The sequence below is a fragment of the Sciurus carolinensis genome, chromosome 12 (genome assembly GCF_902686445.1).
Source record: "Sciurus carolinensis chromosome 12, mSciCar1.2, whole genome shotgun sequence".
Classification (NCBI taxonomy): domain Eukaryota; kingdom Metazoa; phylum Chordata; class Mammalia; order Rodentia; family Sciuridae; genus Sciurus; species Sciurus carolinensis.
Window position 1 is genome coordinate 31,346,534 of NC_062224.1, and position 14,516 is coordinate 31,361,049.

Genomic DNA, 14,516 nt, shown 5'->3' on the forward strand with positions numbered 1-14,516 from the left:
CATCAAGTACTTTTAACTTCTTAAATTACATGGGGTAACATACTTAACTAAGTTGGTTGTATGTATGTAAAACAGCTAAAGCTATTTAAGGTTTTTCCTAAGGTGAAATACTAATGTTCTAATATAAGCCAAAGTTTAATCTATATGGTAAAATGACATGGTAAAATGACAAGGATTTCTTAGAAACACTAATTTACTCTTAACTTTGTGTCTCTTAAGTTTTATTCTTTAGAACAATTAGTCTTAAAAATTGGGGTGTATACAATTATGGTTAAACAACTGTTAAAGTATTGTACTGTGTTACAGAGTCTAAATTTTTCTTTAAAAACTAAATTTGGTAAGAAAAAAGGTGTCAAGGTAATTGTGAAATGGTTTCTAGTTGTATATTAAATGTGTTCATATTTTTCAGGTATACAAGTTTTAAAGCAGGAAATTTATCAAGCTGCTATTCTCCAGATAAACTTGTCTGTAATGGTAATTTTAAGCTTATAAAGAGTAAATTTCATTGGGGATTAATTTCTATCATTTAGTGTTCTATTAGAGGACCTGTTATCAATAGGATATATGTAAAATTGGTTATATTTTACATTGAGATAAAAAAATTTCAAATGTAAATGTATTTCTAAACATTAGAGCCTGACTTGTTTAAAGGTTAATTTTGTGAAACATGAAAATATTTTGCCACTTTGACACACAAAAGGAAAGTTAAAAGCTCTCTCAGCCTTTCTTTGATTCATGTTTTAGATACAATGTTAAATTGTGTTAATTATAAAGTTTGTATAGACTCAGGAAACAGTATATGTAAACTACTTAATGATATTTAAGGAAGAAGCAAAGATCAACATCAGAATTAGAACACTTAAGATCTATAAAGAGTCACGCCTTACCTGAGATAAGGCTCTGCCTCCCACCTTACTGCATGTTAGAGTGACTCCAAAATAAGTCAGACTTCAGCTTATTTAAAGTTATAATCAAAAGATTGTTTTTTGTTGTAAAATTACTATGATCTCAAATAGGAAATATAATGTGGTTCTCAGTCAAAATTCAAGATAGCTATTATACAAGCAGAATATATTTTTACTCTTGCTAATTTCATTTTGTAAAACTGTTACCTGTTAATGTTTTACAAAAGTAGCTGCTTCAAAAACACGCAACCTAGGTAACTTATGATAATAAGCCATCACCTATAGAACAGATAGTGGTAACTTCCAGAACTAATACAGACTCCAGTTAGATAAAAGGGTAAATAACTGTAAAGTTATGAACATTAAAGTTAAAGCCCAGTACTCTCACTCTATGACTGGTAAAACTGGCTTGCTGGATGATTAAGATCAAACTTAGAGGTTGGAATTAAATACAGAAGGCAAGATAGGCCAGTATTTGGATCTTTTGCCCTCAGTCAGCCTGAACCCAGGGAATAAGAGGACTTCTCTAAGGAGTGCTGCAACTCTGGGTCACACAACCTCCTGAACAAGGAGATTGTTGAGACTAGAGGATCCTGGAAAACAGTAAAAACCAAAATATAGCCATTCTTGGGCATATAAGAGAAATAATAATTAAATGTAACTTAAGATGTACACTTATGTTAGTCCACTAGAATAAAGACTGGAAGCTACAAATGAAAGAAAGATTCTTCAGCAAATGTGCCTGATAACTATCAAGAGAAACTGCCAGAGTCAGAAGTTTTTAGTCAGTTTAAGGCCTGCAGATCTTCCTAAGCTACACAGATAGACTTAATCTATGTTTGCTCGTATGATTACCTAGCCCTAAGTAACAGAAATTTAGAGCTCTCTACTAAACACAGGTTATACCAATAAAGGGATATTTTACACAATCAGATGACTTAAGTAGCTTAACTATATTTTTTGGGATATCTATGACATTAAGAGTTAAATGTTGTGTTTACATTCCTGATAACCTGGACTATGTTAAAGTTCCCAAATAAAGGCCTTGTCCTTTCCATCCTTTGCTAGGTCTAGTTATGGGAACAATTTCTCAGTTCTTCCACCTCCTGGTGAAAGATTGACTTCTGTCATTTTCATGATACTCAGTGGCATGTTCCAGATGCTGCAACATTTACTTTGTACTAATTTCATTTCAGTACTCATGTCTTTTTGTTCTTCTATCATAGAAGCACCCACCCCCAGATGACTTTACAACCTGCTCCTCCCCAACCAGACTTCTACCTCGGACCCCTCGATTGACCCAATTTTTAAAAAGGGAACTCCAAACTGCTTGCCCCTCACTGCCCCCTTTCAGCTTCGAAGCAGCCAGAACGACCGACGCCCCCTTTTCCTTGAAGCAGTTGGGAGTTCCTATAGCTAAAGCGGAGAATGAAGCCAGAATTAAGGACAGGTAGTTAGTGTAGAAATAGGGAATCGGGTCAATTCGAGGAAATGAAGCCATGAAGCCATCTGCCTTTGCAAATGTCAAGGATCTCCGGAGCCCATTGATTACCAAATTTACCTGCCTATAGGGGATGTAGGGTGCGCTCACTTCTCGGGACTTTCAAAATATCAGCTTTCTCCCTGCCGGGAGAAGTCTGTATTATTCCCTTTAAACAATCCAAACTATGGTCCTTACTCAACAGTACCAAATGATTAAGCAAACTGATAACCGAGGCAGGATAGACAAATGGGTATAAGATTCTATCCATGATAAACAAAAAGGGGGAATAGAGGAGACCTTCAGGTCCCCTAAAGATAAACTTTCTCTTTGTCTGTTTGGGGTTTTTTAACTCTGGGTAATAAGGGTAACCCGGTGCTTTACTGGAGCTGCGGCTCAGTTTGTGTGTTTCCACGGAATAAACTAACTTACAACCTCTTTTTAGTCTCTTAGGAGGAACAGTTTAACTATGTAACAAAACAACTGCTTCTCTCAATTGTACTTCAGATTTGTGCTATCTCTCAATGTTAAAATGCTTCTAGGTTCCTGCTGGCAGACTTAATGTGTGTTCCTACCTTCCTACCAGTCCCAGTCTCTGTTACAGATGATGAATTGCCAGTATTGCTTTCCAGAAATAAGAGGGACTTTGGAATCACCGTAGCAGTCATTACCACCATAGTTGCATCAGCAGCAGCAGCCGCCGCAGCAGCTGTAGCCTTGACGACATCAGTACAGTCAGCAACTAAGCTTAATGAAGTGGTCCAGCAGACAGCTACTGCTCTGTCTACTCAACAAACAGTGGATCAACACCTAAAAGCAGGACTACTTTTGGTGAACCAGCGTGTGGACTTACTTCAAGAACAAATGGACCTTTTACAAGAACTGTTAAGCGTGGGGTGTATTTATCATCTGCCGGGACTGTGCGTTACACCTGTAGCTTATCATAATCTTAGTTATGCAGCAAATTTGTCTAAAATCATATCTACTCAGCTACGTGCCAATTGGTCTTATAAATTTGATAATCTTACTGCCATTCTTAGATCACAAATTGTTAGCCTTAATTCTACTAGAGTTAATGTAGCCCCTATATCTGAAATGCAAAATTGGTTATCTTCTTCCTTCAGTTTTGTAAAGCAATGGGCAGGAATGGGAGCATTGTGTGTGTTTATGATCATTGCAATTATCTTCCTCACACGCTTTATCATGCGTATACGCCAAGTTCATGCCAGAGATCGCATCATTTTCCATCAAGCCATGATGGCCTTAGAGGCTGGCAGCTCTCCTCAAGTCTGGCTGAGCATGCTGGATCGGTAGTCAATGACGGGTAAGGAAGGAGGTAACCGCGTACCGACCTAAGACAGGAGCTGTAGCATGCTCTGCAGTTATCCGATGACGGGTAAGGACGATGGTTGACCACTCCGCCTAAGACAGGCACGATCCCAAGCCAGCATTCTTTTAATAAATAAAAAAGGGGGAGCTGTCGGGGTACTGCAGGCCCCCAGCCCTTCGGCGTGGCCAAGATGGCGCCTGGCAAGGTGCCAAGGAAGTGCTGAGAACAAAACCAGGTACCTCCAGCAGACTAATACTCTCTGCCAACAAGTGGCGTTATTTGAGGAAGTTAATGTGATTGGTCATGGGTCCTCGTGGACACTGCATGATTGCTATATCCACACTATTATGCTCCATTACTGTCCATGCTTTCCCCTCGTGATCTATAAGCTGATTGGTTGTTGTATGTAATGTAAGGCGCTTGCAAGAGCGGCCCGCGGCTGCTGGCCAGCCAGAAGAAGCAGACTGCAGAAAATAAAGAACTTGCCCCGATCCGGTTTCGTGTTTCTCTGCGGGCAGGAGACGCGATAGACACCTTTCAGTGCCACACTACTGACAACAGAGCCTACCATGTTGACTGCAGAGGTGGTGACAACCACAATCATCAGGCCAACCATACCCTGCTCCAGGCTGTTCATCCTAGGTGCCTTATTAAGAGTATCCCTGTGAAAACCTGTCTTCCTGTCAACAACTGAGCCACCCAGGGAGTTGGAGGGTAGGTGTAGCTGCTTCCATATGCAGAGCTCTGGGTCTGCTGCCTCTGAGAACCACCTTCCACCCATGCTGAGAATGAAGGGTTTTCAGGGAAGAAACTAAGCCTATGCTGATACATGCTATTCCCCAGGCCTCCTGGCTGCCCAAAAATAGCATCCTGCATGAAATAATGATCTCTATTATGGAGCTGCCCATAGGTGGTGAGGTATAGAATTGAAGGGTCCCCTGCAGTGGACCATGGGGCCACATTGAGGGAGTAAGGAAATCCCATGGATGGTGGATAGTAGCTGGACAGGTAGGAATCACTCATGGAGGGGTAAATGTTACTCGGATTGGACTGTCCAGAAAGGTAGGGCTCAAAGTCATTGTCATCACCTGTATCCTGATGCCAAGAACCATTTTGTACTTTATTATCTTGTCCCTTTTTTCTCTAGGGGTCCACATGGGTGGCTGATATGCTTCATGAATAGCACAGTGCAGTGAGGGTGCCACTGGCTTGGGCCTCCTCCAGGCCCAGCCTATTGACCCATGTGCACAGCTCAATGCCCACTGCCAACTCTGTGGGAGCGGCCCAACCTGGCACTAGCACTAGGCTTGTGTGGGCCGGGAGCAGCGGGTGGGTGGTGGGGAGGAGTGGACAAGCTGAGGGTATGCCAGATAAGACTTCTGATAACCCTGCAGTGGACAAGGACCAAGTGGAGCAGTGTGAACTGAACAACAGAACTCAGGTACCAGCCCACAGCCAAGGAGAAAGGTGGCAGCAGTGGTGCAAGATAGAGAAATGGTTTGAGGAGTCACACAAATGGCTACTGGGCCATGAAGTAAATGTTTCTTACAGCTTTTAGAGTGAAAACTGATGCAGCTTTACCAAACTCTGCCCAGATAAGGGAGTTACAAGATAAGGAGGAGGCCTTGAGAGCCAGGGTACAGTAGTGGAGGAGTATCTCTATATCTTAAAAATACCCCTCAGCCGCCCCCTTAGTGCTGATGGAGTCTGAGGAGAAGGAGGAATATTAACACCAACAAGCCCATCCAGTAGTAATGCAGAAAATGAATCATTAGCAGCCAATGGTTCTAGTAGGCAGCTGCCAGCAGGGCCAGTCCAATTAATCAAGTTCAACATGTTTTGCCAGTCAAATGGAGTTGGTAGACTTGGGAAAATAATTTGGAAAGAGGCAAGGAAAGGCCCTGGTCACTTTGTTGTTATGCCTGTGAGATTTAGGGGTTCCAGAATCTGACAAGGGCAAGACATTTCATGTGGTACTTGTCATTGATCCTGTACAACCTTGTGACTTAGATATTTTAGTAACCAAAAGGGACCAAGCAAGCTCAGGTACTCTAGGAGCCAACAGGGGTCAAGAGAGACCAAGTGTGTTAAAAGCTGGCAAGAGCCAAGAGGACCTAGATGTGGTAGAAACTGGCAGAGGCCAAGAAAACGCCCCCGAAGCTGGCAGGACCAAGGGACTTCAGGAGGTATTAGGGCCTGTTACCTATGTAGGTGAACTATAAACAAACCTACACCTTGGATAAAGGCACCTATACTCTTCAGGGTTTGGAACACTGATGGCTCTAGCCATAGACAACTGCCTGTGTAGATGGCAGTGGCTGGGAGCCAGAAATAAACACTGTCTGGTTTGATGCCACTACAAAACAAAATAGCCAATAAATTAAGCTCAATGGTGATGGTAGGTGAAGTTGTGCTTAGGGACAAGTTCTGTAGTTAGAGTTCCAAGACCTAGGCCACCAGTAACAGGTGACTATAGGACTCATTACTAGCCATGACCGCCTGATTAGCCCAGGGAACAATGCTTTGATTAGGGTGCAGTAGTTAGAACATATATCTCCCACCAACCTGGGGACCTGGTTGAATGGCTACCTGCAGCTTGCAGATGTGAAAACTATGTGGAATGTAGTCAAACAATGGGGTCTGCTTTTAATGTGGAATACTCCAGTAGAGGACTGCCAGGCATGTGTGCTTTGTGCTCAGGAATATCCTCACCCTAGAAGCTTTGGATACACAGTTGGTCAGGTAATGTGTGGACCTAATGGCAGATTGATTACATTGGCCTTTTACCAAGAAGATCAGAAGGAACAATTTTTGTCTTGATGGCAGTTGATACCACTACAGGCTTGTTGTTTCCTTGACCCAGTGGCCAAGCAAATCAGTGTACTATGATTCACACCCTGGCAGTGGTGATGGTGGTGTACGACTGGCCCATCATAATAAAGAGTGATCAGGGTACTTATTTTACTGTCAGAATGTGCAACCATGAGCAACTCAGTTACAGATGCAATGGGAGCTATATGTCCCATATCACCCACAGGCTGTAGGCAAGATAGAGATAATGACCCACTTAAGCAAGGACTTAGGATTGCAGTCAACCCATCTTCCATGAGGAGGTAAACACAGCACCCATGGATACATGAGTAGTTGTGAGGCCTCAGAATGAGCATCCCTGATGTGGGGGACCAACTCCTGTGGAGGCTTTACTGCATCGCACAGTAGCTCCAATACAGGTCCAGGTGACAACAAAGCATGTTGTGCTTAAGCCCAGATTTGGGAAACAAAGAAATGTTCTTTTACCTGCTCTGACTGAATTGAATAGGAGGCAAACTGTGGATCAGACATGGGCCTAGACAATAAAGATCTCTCCCAGCTTCATTGGGTAGCCTTTTTAGCCCCATGGGGAAAAGGTTTGGAGTGTGATCTCCTCATGATGCCATGGGTAACTAGTAAATGGCCTTGTCAGGTTACATGTGACTGGGCATGTTCCATAGATGAGACACAAATTTTAAAGGGCACATATGTTATTTCCCTTTGATCAATTATGAGTTTCCTGGTGCTGGTACATACCAAGACTGCTGAAGTGTGGGTACAAGCTGTATGAGTATGGTATCATCACCCAGGGAAGCCACCACAGGCAGCCACAGTGCTTTCCTGGGACTTAAAGCTGGCATGCATTTTCCTAGATGGATGTGATTATCCTCACTAACACCATTGTGGACTGAGCACACACCTATGTTAGAGTAGCAAACCTCTATGCCTTGGGTCACAGAATCATCAATCTAGGAGTTCACACATCTTTGGGCGAAGGTATCTTATAAAAGATGTACCCTCACTGTACTCTTATATGGTGGGAAAAAACAAAAATCACACAAATATATATCATTATTAATTAATAAAATAGCATTACAAAGTTATAGTTCATAGACCTAGAATCATTCTTTTTTTTTGTGTGTGTGGTACTGGGGATCAAACCCAGGACCTCATGCTTGCAATGCAAGCACTCTACCAACTGAGTTATTTTCCCAGACCCAAGAATCATTCTTGTTTGTAGGAATAATATGACTAAAAGACTTCCAATCGTATGATATTGTATAAAGAAATAAATGTAAACACATACCAGGAATAATGTTCTAGATCACCTGTGAGTTCTGCTGCCAGTCTATCTTGGTGAATCCAGACTATGTCCCTAGACAAAAAGATGCATCTGAGAAAAACTGTTATTGCCACTTCAATAGAGGATAAAATTGGCAATGGTTTTTAGTGATCCTATGTGATGGGATTTCTCTTCTGGTTGTATATCATTGCAGTTTATATTATTGTTGTGGCCAGTGGATGCAGGTCTCTGCCTCCTTGCTAAGGGATCATTGTGAAAGACCTCAAATGAGAAGTTTGTACAGCAAGGAATCCTAAAGGGGTGAATTTGAGGGGCAGACCCAAAATTGCTGTAGTTATATTCACTTGCTGATGTTTTTCTATTTAAATGTCTTCATGCACATGAATATCTACCATTGTGTTAAAACAACCTATGAGATTAATTCCTGTAAGATAAAATAGATGTAGCTTAGCTATGTTTTAGGGAATTCCATCTAGATTTGTGTAAGCAGACTCTATGATGCACAATCACAAAATTGCCTTACTACATATTTCTTTGAACATATTCACATTTTTTTCAGCACTGAGGATTGAATCTAGTGGCACTCTGCCACTGAGCTACACCCCCAGAACTATTTTTTACTATTTTTAAATTTGAGACAATGTCTCACTAATTTGTTGAGGGTGACTTCAAGCTTGTAATTCTTCTGCATCAGTCTCAATGCTGAAATTATAGGCATGTGCTACACACTCAACTCAAATATCAACATGTTTGATGACACATAACTGTACTTTTTCTACTAACAAGAGACTACATATTCTTCTCAAACTAACTTAGAACAATTACCAACATAGATCAATTCTCCACCACAGGACATACAAATCTGAAAGAATATAAATTATAAAATTATTGCTCTAAAACCAAGCAATTATAAAATAAATATTAATAGCCAAAAGATAACAGAAAATTCACAAATATGTAGAGATTAAATATCATAATTCTAAATAAATAATAGACCAAATAAGAAATCTCAAGAGATTTCAATTTTAAATGTATTTTGAACTGAAAATAAAAAAAAAAAATGTTTTATCAAAATTCCTAGGATACAACAAAAGTAGTTCTTAGAAATTGATAGTAGGAATGTATATATTAGAAAATAATAAAGATACAAATTTGATAATCCAAATTTTCATCTGGGAAAACTAGAAAAAGACAAGCAAATTAATTCTCACGGATGGACAAGACAAGGAATAAAAAGTGTTTGAGCAGAAATTAATAAAATTGCAAACAAAACTTGACAAAGAAAATCACCAATAAAAACTTGTTATATTAAAGAAATAATAAATCCCACAGTCTAAAGCAAGACAATGAAGGTGGGAAAAGAGAATATAACCTACTAATAGCAGAAAATAAAGAGGGACTTTTACTTCAGATCCTATGGACACTGAACTAAGAAAGTAAGAGCATGAACAACTCTATGTCCACATATTTGATTGCCTAGTTAAAAAAAAAATTTTTTTTTTCCAAAGTCACTGTTTACCCAACCTGACACAAGAAGAATCACACAATTTAAATAGGCTTGTATATATTAAAGGGATGGTAAAAATAATTAATAACCTTCCAAAATAGAATGACCAGGCCCAGATGGTTTCAATAGTGAATTTAACCATATACATAGAAAATAAATTATATTAATTCTGTATAATCTCTTTCAGAGGTAGAAGAAATCTGTTTAGTTTTTTCATGGCATCTCCCAATGGAAAAAAAAAATATTATTCTATTTTAGAAAGCTACCAGTCTTACAAAATGAAAACAAGACATATGATGGACTGAGTTGCATGTTGTTTGCTATGGTGTTTCAGCTTCTATCGGCTCATGGTAACTATATGATGACCCAATAACATGATTAGAAATGATGGCAATAGCAACTTGAACTATAGAAGAGATGCAGTATGGAGCTTTGCCCTGTGGGAATCACAGTGGGAAATTGAGGGACATGTTAATGCCTATCAGAAGAACTCTTTTCAAGGTTCAGGAAGTAACTGTAATAAAAAAAAATCAGATATCCCATGTGGTTACTTCGCAGTCCAGCTAAGCCTATGAAAAGAAGAGACCTGGGGGTACTACATAAATGCAAAGGTAGAATGAATATGGACAAAGTCCCCTGGCACCATTTTAGGCATAAAACACCACTAACAGATTGTGAGTATACAGATAGCTAAATGACAAATTTGTAGTAGGAAGGCCCTGAACAAATTTAGGAAGTTAGACTAATACCAGTAGCCCCAAGAATCAAGAATTGTGTTCTGACAGAAATAGATACTGATGTTGTATCCAGTGAAACTATCCTCATAAAGGTGAAATAAGATATATCTTGATAAACAATAACAGAGAAAACTAAAGACCAGTAAAAATGCAGTATAAAAATGACATAGGAAATTCTTAGAATAGGAAAAAAATGACACTAGGAAAAAACCTGGATCTATGTAAAAATCTGTGTCCATAGAAATGGTAAATGTATAGATAAATACAAAAGTGTATGTGTGTACTCAATTTAAAATAAAAATTCTGTTAAAAGCAAAAATTAGAGCATATATGTGGGAAGCACTACATCTGTAGGTGGAATATATAAACATAGTACAATGTACCATAGTACTATAGATTGCATCCTGGCTGCAACTATGAAATTATAAATTTCCCCTATATTCTATGAAATAATAGATTAGCAGCAGCTCTAAGTTTTTTGTGATACGGTATTGATATTTTAACCACTTACAACAATTAAAAATTAATGCAAAAATATACAGCTAAAAAGTCTACAATTCAATAATGCCAGTACAGTGATAGACTCTGAAGCTCTGGAATATTGTACTCCCACAAAGAGAACAGCAATATATGAACAAAAATTTAACTTTGTAAGAAATCCAAAAACTGCTAAGAAGTTGCCACACCCCAGGTAATGACTAGCTATGGAAAACTGTATCAAACCTCTAAGAGGGCCAAGATGGCGGACTAGAGGGCGGCTGCATTTCACGCTGCTCCAGGACGCAAGATTCAAAAGAGGAGATAGTGAGAGACTTGGGACCAACTCAAAGCTGCCGGGTGAGTCTCTCCTGTTGGGGAGGCGTCCCGGATGGGGCGGTAGCCCCGGAACGCAGGGAATTTGCGAAGTGGAGTTGCTCGGCGAGACGCCCCTCCCCCCACTGGAGCGGTAAACACGGACAACTGGGATCATCGTAGAGGAGGCGGCTCAGCATAGCGCTTGGACTCGAGCAGCCGCTGGGGCTCCGGGCAGCTGCCTGGGGAGGAGCTGCGTGGTGAGCTGTTTGGACCCAGAGTGACCGCTTCCGAACACCGGGGGGTTGCCCGGAGGAGGAGGAGAGGCCCGGCGGGTCGCTTGGGTCTAGGAGTGACTGCATCAGAGCCACGGGCGGTTGCCAGAGGAGGAGCTGCGTGGTGAGCTGTTTGAACTCAGAGTGGGCGCTCCTGAGCACCGGGGGACTGCCTGGAGGAAGAGGAGGAGCACCGCGGGACGCTTGGTCTGGGAATGACTGCATCAGAACCACAGGCGGTTGCCAGAGGAGGAGTTGTGTGGTGAACTGTTTGAACTCAGAGCTAGCGCTCCTGAGTGCCGGGAGGTTGCCCGGAGGAGGAGGAGGAGCGTGGCTTGTTGTTTGACCTGGGAGTGACTGCATCAGAGCTGCGGGCGGTTGCCGAAGGAGGAGCTGCGTGAGGAGCTGTTTGAACTCGGAGCAGCTGCTCCAGAACACTGGTGGCCTGCCTGGAGGAGGAGAGCGGTGGGACGCTTAGTCTGTGAGTGACTGCATCAGAACCACAGGCGGTTGCCAGAGGAGGAGGCGAGTGGTGAGTTGATTGGACTAAAAGCAACCGCTCCGGAACACCGGTGGCCTGCTCGGAGAAGGAGCGTGGTGAGTCACCTGGTCTCGGAGCCTCCGCTCCTGAACACCCGGGCGGCTACCCCAAGGAGGAGGAGGAGGAACAGGGCGGGTCACTTGGACTTGGAGTGACTGCCTAGGGCTACGGGTGGTTGGTGGGAGGAGGAGACCCAAAGTGAGTTGTTTGGATTCCTAGTGACTGCGTCGGAAACCGGGCGGCTGTCCGGAGGAGGAGGTGTGTGGCGGGTCTCTGTGTCTCGGAGCTATTGTACGGGGCTCCAGGTGGTGGCTCAGGGGAGGGGCTGCATAGGCAGGCGATTGGTGCAGAGCAGGGTCCCAGGAGCTAGGTGGCTTCTTGCTGGAAGAGCCGCACAGAGACACGCCTAGGGGCGGAGCGAAGTTTCCAGGGCGGCGGGCAGACTCTCTGGGAGAGGCAGCCTAGGGAGACTCGCCTGCGAAGGGTGAGGCTCCCAGGCCCAGGACGTAGGTCCGGGCCCCTGGGATCGTTGCAGAAGAAGACAGCCCAGCCCAGGGGGTAGTTGTAGATTGAGGGGAACCTCTAGGAGGGCAACTGACTAGCGAGACGTCCCCACCGAGTGACTCTTCCCGGCCAGGGGAGGTTTTCCCACAGGGACAGTAAAGTCAGAGACATAGGCACAAACAGGCCTTGCCTCAGCCCCCAGCCTACTTCCCCGTTGGATGACCATTGGTCAACAAGTGGAGACACCTCTGCCCACTAGCAGGGAATATACGCCACCTGAGGGTCACCACCCTAGAGAGGCAGCTTCTTCGCGGAGCTCTGCATTATCAACCTCCTCCAAGACTTCAGGCTACTGAAGGATAAGAGGGGATATACTAACAATCTTCAGGGACATTATAAGTTGATAGAGGAAATCTGCAATATCTTAATGACCCACTGATCCCTGAAAAATATGAGAAAACAAGGGAAGAAAATGCCCCAAACAAATCTAGATGTTACATCAATAAAATCCAACGACAGCATGGCAGAAGAAATGACAGAAAGGGAGTTCAGAATGTACATAATTAAAATGATTAGGGAAGCAAACGATGAGATGAAAGAGCAAATGCAGGCATTGAACGATCGCACCAATCGACAGTTAACAGAGCAAATTCAGGAAGCAAAAGATCATTTCAATAAAGAGTTAGAGATATTGAAAAAAAACCAAACAGAAATCCTTGAAATGAAGGAAACAATAAACCAAATTAAGAACTCCATAGAAAGCACAACCAATAGGATAGAACAGCTGGAAGACAGAACTTCAGATATTGAAGACAAAATATTTAACCTCGAAAACAAAGTTGAACAAACAGAGAAGATGGTGAGAAATCATGAACAGAATCTCCAAGAACTATGGGATATCATGAAAAGGCCAAATTTGAGAATTATTGGGATTGAGGAAGGCTTAGAGAAACAAACCAAAGGAATGAACAATCTATTTGAAGAAATAATATCAGAAAATTTCCCAAATCTGAAGAATGAAATGGAAAATCAAGTCCAAGAGGCTTATAGGACTCCAAATACACAAAATTACAACAGACCCACACCAAGGCACATTATAATGAAAATACCTAACATACAAAATAAAGACAGAATTTTAAAGGCTGTGAGAGAAAAGAACCAAATTACATTCAGGGGGAAGCCAATACGGATATCAGCAGATTTTTCAATCCAGACCCTAAAAGCTAGAAGGGCCTGGAACAACATTTTTCAAGCTCTGAAAGAAAATGGATGCCAACCAAGAATCTTATACCCAGCAAAACTTACCTTCAAATTTGACGATGAAATAAGATCATTCCATGATAAACAAAAGCTAAAAGAATTTACAAAAAGAAAGCCAGTATTACAGAACATTCTCAGCAAAATATTCCATGAGGAAGAGATAAAAAACAAAGAAGCAAATCAGCAAAGGGAGGAATTATCCTAAAGGAACTGTCAAATAAAGGAGGAACCAAGATGTGTCAAAAATTTTAAATATGAACCAAATGACTGGGAATACAAATCATATCTCAATAATAACCCTGAATGTTAATGGCCTGAATTCATCAATCAAAAGACATAGACTGGCAGATTGGATTAAAAAGAAAGATCCAACAATATGTTGCCTGCAAGAGACTCACCTCATAGAAAGAGATACCCATAGACTAAAGGTGAAAGGATGGAGAAAAACATACCATGCACATGGGCTCAGCAAAAAAGCTGGAGTATCCATCCTCATTTCAGATAAAGTGGACTTCAAGCCAATGTTAGTTAGAAGGGATAAAGAAGGACATTTCATACTGCTTAAGGGAAGCATAAATCAGCAAGATATAACAATCATAAACATCTATGCCCCAAACAGTGGCTCATCCATATATGTTAAACAAATCCTTCTCAATTTTAGAAACCAAATAGACCATAACACAATAATACTAGGTGATTTTAACACGCCTCTTTCACCACTGGACAGATCTTCCAAACAAAAATTGAACAAAGAAACCATAGATCTCAATAACACAATCAATAATTTAGACTTAACAGACATTTATAGAATATACCATCCAACCAAGAGCGAATACACTTTCTTCTCAGCAGCACATGGATCCTTCTCTAAAATAGACCATATATTATGCCACAAAGCTAATGTCAGCAAATACAAGAAGATAGAGACACTACCTTGTATTCTATCAGATCATAATGGATTGAAGTTACAAATTAATGAAAGAGTAAAAAACAGAAACTACTCCAACACCTGGAGATTAAACAATATGCTACTATATGATGAATGGATAACAGAAGATATTAGGAAGGAAA

At 41.5% G+C, this 14,516-nt stretch overlaps 2 pseudogenes; one reads left to right on the forward strand and one right to left on the reverse strand.

Annotated features, from left to right (window-relative positions):
• LOC124962348 (soluble calcium-activated nucleotidase 1-like) overlaps positions 1 to 14,516 on the forward strand; it is a 914,602-nt pseudogene that overhangs the window by 779,071 nt on the left and 121,015 nt on the right.
• Positions 1 to 14,516, reverse strand: part of LOC124961182 (YTH domain-containing family protein 1-like) — a 30,599-nt pseudogene that overhangs the window by 11,725 nt on the left and 4,358 nt on the right.